This window comes from Lolium rigidum, chromosome 3, assembly GCF_022539505.1.
Source record: "Lolium rigidum isolate FL_2022 chromosome 3, APGP_CSIRO_Lrig_0.1, whole genome shotgun sequence".
NCBI lineage: Eukaryota > Viridiplantae > Streptophyta > Magnoliopsida > Poales > Poaceae > Lolium > Lolium rigidum.
Genome location: NC_061510.1, coordinates 187,912,762 through 187,917,681, shown reverse-complemented (window position 1 = coordinate 187,917,681; position 4,920 = coordinate 187,912,762).

The window sequence follows — 4,920 nt, the reverse complement described above, 5'->3', positions numbered from 1 at the left end:
GGACAACAATGTGCGGGTTCGCCGCGGCGTCGAACTCTCCCTCCAGCAGGAACAGCGGTAGAGGGGAGGCGACGACGCGGCAGGACGACGTCTTCTCGTCACGCTCCAGAGGGAGGGGCGGTGCGCGACGAACAAGCATCGTCGGAGGGGAGGTGACGATGGGGCGGGGCCGTCGAACGCACCGCAAGGCGGCAAGTAGGCTAGGGTTTAGATGATCCAAGCCGTTTTCATTCAAACTTGTAAAATATAATCAAATTTAAATGAAAACTTTTATTTTCATGCATCTTTATTGTTTTGGGGCCTCTAAATGGGGGCGCGACTGGGGAGCGACACGCCCAAGCGCGACACCACACCAACGCGTCCCCCAAACGTTCAATCCGGCGCCGTTTGGGGGTCACTTTGAGGGACACGACTTGATGAGGCTTGAGCCTCAAGATGTTTTCCCAATTTACGAATTGACCCAAATTAAAGTGGTGGATGAGGAGATGGGAAAAAGAGGGGAAATAAACTCCAAAACAAAAACACAACTCACACACCCAGATACGAACCACTCCTTAGCTAGTTAAACTAAGCCAATAGAATCATCCAAGGAGAGACCTAGAGGCAGAATCCTTGTATGAGAGATTGGTGTTGAAATCAAGAACTAGGGTATGATTGAGAGAGTGCAGTCCATTAGAATCACTCATAAGCAAGTTTTGAATCCACAGAGGTTGCCTTGAATTACATAGGAGGTGAAACCCAAAGGTAAGAGAGCCAAGCTCAGAAAATATCTCAAACTATGACTAACCCTAGTTCATACGGGTACAGAGGCACATATAGCCCAAACCTAGTCAGTGGTAATTTAGGCATTACAAAAGATAAAGTGCATATATGTGGATTGACAAATGGATGGTCCAGATCTGGAAGTCTTTGGGTGCGGTCGGTGGTACCGGCGCCAGTGCCATCGATGTTGGTACCGGTATAAGGATGTGCGCGATCAAGGGTATACTGTAAGCCTCCTCGCGTTGGCCGGTACCACTCCCGGTACCAAGGCGTGTGATACCGTCTGGAACCGGTAGTACCGGCCCCTGGTGGGCAGTTGGCGCGCGGTTCGGTCGTCCCACATCGAAAGATCGGAAACCTTTGCCCTATCAAGTGGTATCAGATTTCAGGTTGCTCGGTGAGATTTTCCAATTTTCCTAGTGTAGATTGCATCCGCCTTCATCCCATAAACTATGAAAAAGCCAAAAATACAGTTAGGGGTTTAAATCATACCGTCCCATAAACCACCCTGAGCCTTTGGATTGTATTTTCAGTTTTGCAAAGTTGAATTTGTGTCTGCATCTTCGTGACGATTTGCTGGTCTTAGCGTCTAGTTCCTTTAGAGTTTCGAGTTCTGGTCATAGTAGTTACGCCGCCGCCGCATGCTCGCACCGCTCTTATATCACCACTGCCATCTACACCCGCCATATATTTCCGCCACTGCCATATACACCCACCATATACTTTCGCCACTACCATATATCCACCCACCATATACTTCCGCCACTACCATATACACCCACCATATACCCCGTTTCCTACCGCGACACGGATTCGTGTTGTTTCTCTGCCGCGACAAAGTCCGAGTAGAATTAGGTTTTCCTGTTTTTCCTTATTAGCTGTTGCCTTCTAATTTCGCCTGTGTTGTAGAAAAAAATTCCGTGAGATAAGTTTCGGCCGCCGGTAAAGATTGTGAAGGAGAGCAAAAAAACTTATGGAGGGGATACTTTCAATATTGCATTGATGTACCATGAGATAAGTCTCATTAGTGTTATAGGCTCGCGTCTCTAGTACGGTCTAGCCTAGGACCAGCACAGTACCGTTGTTGTGCATACTTTCAATATTGCATTGCTATTTTGAAAATTGCTGTGTTTTGCTACCATATTAGCCTTCCTACAACTCCACATATTGTATCCACATGCTCTGTGTCGACACCTGGTAATTTCTTTGACAATCTTTGGAGACGCTGATCCTTGCTGGTTGCTATATCGCCTTCATCCTGTTTGGTAAGAACTTGTAAGAGCTTCATATTTTCCTTGACGGATTACGCGTGAACCATCATATTCCGCAGTTTGTAGGCATATACATTTCTACTATTTGCATACTAACCATGACATGAACTACATCGGCGATTGTTGATCCGGATAAGATGACGAGTGCAGAGTTGCATGCTCACTTCACCCACCTTTTGGGCGGGCACACACAACGTGGATGCGCGTCTTGGTGACGTTGATTCCAAGCTCACCGACACGCTGGAGAAGATCGATGGCCTCGAGGAAGCTGTCAACTCCAAGCTTGACGCCAAGTTCCAGGAGATTTTGACTAGGTTACCGCAGCCCCGCAACAACGCGCGCTGCGCACGCCGCGTTCCTAGTGCGGATTTGCCTGCAGGTACCGCTGCTGCTGCACCAACCGTGCCTGAAGCGGCCACTGATGAAGGAGACGGCGATTATGGAGGGGACGACGAGTTGCTTGACGAGAACGTGCTTGACGGCGAGGAGGTAGAACAACCTCCACCTGGTCGTCCACCACAATACAACCGCAATGCTCTTCCACCTCCACGACCGGTACGTGATGATGATCATGTTGCAAAACTTAAATTGAATATTCCAACATTTGAGGGTAGATATAATCCTGATGCATACCTTATTTGGGAATTGAAAGTAGAGCAACGTTTTGCATGTTTACGATGTCCCGATCATTTGCGTGTTAGTGCTGCTACTTGCGAGTTCACATATTTTGCATCTATTTGGTGGTCTGAACATTGTAGAGTACAACATGCTAATATTCCTACTACTTGGGTTGGTTCAAAACATGCTATGCGTACTCGTTTTGTTCCTCCACATTATCAACGTGATTTGCTTAAAATTTTTCTCATTTAGAACAAGGAAAAAATTATGTAGAAGACTATTATCAAGAATTGTAAACGGGCATGATTCGTTGTGGTATTGTAGAGGATAATGAAGCTATGATTGCACATTTCTTTGGTGGTTTGAATAAAGAGATTGAACATATTTTTAGATTATAAAGAGTACAACATCATTACTCATTTATTTCATCTTGCTTGTAAAGCTGAAAGTGAAGTGCAGGATCGTCAACCACCATGGAGAAGAACTAATATTTCTGCAGGTCGTACATCATCATGGTCTTCGCGACAATTAGATCCACCCACTCGTGGGGATATACTAGCGCCTACTACCTCCAAACACACCACGCCTGCATCGCGAGTGCCACCTGCTACTACTATACCACCATCGGCTGGTCTTCCTCGGAGTTCATCTTCGATGGACTCCACGGGGAAGACGCGCGACATTCAATGTCGCAAATGTTTGGGATTTGGTTACAGAGAAAGAGAATGCATAACCAAACATGTGATGTTGGTGCGTGAAGATGGAGAATATGATTCTGCAAGTGACTTTGATGAAGATACATTGGCCCTTATTACTGCACGTGATGGAGCCAATTCTGATTCTGAAAGAAAGATGGAGGTAATGGGAGCTAAAACTGCTGATCAATACAAGAGCTTAGTTGCACAACGTGTGTTGAGTGTGCAATTGAGCAAAGTTGAGCATGATCAATGCCACAATCTATTTCAAACAAGAGGCGTTGTAAAAGATTGAGCTATACAGATCATCATCGATGGAGGGAGTTGTAATAATCTGGCTAGCCTTGACATGGTGGAGAAGTTTGCTCTACCTACAAGACAACGTCCACATACATACTACATTCAATGGTTTGAGAGTTCTTGTAAGCTCAAGGTAACAAGAACAACACGTGTGCATTTTACTATTGGTACATATTCTGAGTTTGTTGATTGTGATGTTGTACCAATGCAAGCTTATTCTTTGTTACTTAGTAGACCTTGGCAATTTGATAGAGAATCTATTCATAATGGTAAAACTAATCAACTATTCTCTTATGCATGATGGAAAGAAAATTGGTCTCAAACCTATGACTCCTGAAGAAATTTTAAAAGATAATCTTGCTAGAGCTAGTAGAGTAAAAAACGAGGAGAAACATAAGAGTGAAAATCAGATTGTTGATGCAGATTTTGTACCACATAAGAATACTTCTAAATCTGATTCTAATCATGCTACTAAAATTCGTTTGAAGAATCCTTGTTTGCTTGCTAGCAAATCTGATATTGATGAACTTGATGTGCAGAATACTCAATGTTATGCAATTAGTTCTGTTTTCATTTAAGGATATGCCTTCTTCTTTGCCACATGCGGTTGCTAACCTTTTGCAGGAATACATGGACGTGTTTCCACAAGATGTTCCACCTGGATTACCACATATTCGTGGGATAGAACTCTAGGAATTCGTAGCATAGAAAACAAAAAATTTCCTACCGCAAGAACGAATAACAAGCCAAGATTTAATCTAGTAGATGGTAGCAACGAGGTGAAGATCAACATACCCTTGAAGATCGCTAAGCGTTAACGAGATTAGATCTCGTGGTGGATGTAGTCGATCACTTGCCGCTTGCAAAAGCGCGTAGAAGAGCTTGACGGTGCCACAGTCGGGCAGCACCTCCGTACTCGGTCACACGTTCGGTGTTGATGATGACGTCCTCCTCCCCGTTCCAGCGGGCAGCGGATGTAGTAGATCCTCCTCGGAATCCCGACAGCACGACAGCGTGGTGGCGGTGGTGGTGGAGATCTCCGGCAGGGATTCGCCTAAGCGCTACAGGAGAAGTATGAGGACGGGGGGGGGGGGGGGCTAGGGTTTGGGGAGAGGGGCACTTGGGGCGCCGGCCTATGGTGCCCTTGGGTGGTGCGGCTGCTGTGGTGGCCGGCCCCTCCCTCTCTCCCTCATTATATAGGTGGAACCCCAAGGGTTATGTAATGTCCCAGGTTTAGAGACGATCGAGGGGTAGATTTTAGAAAGGGATGTGCA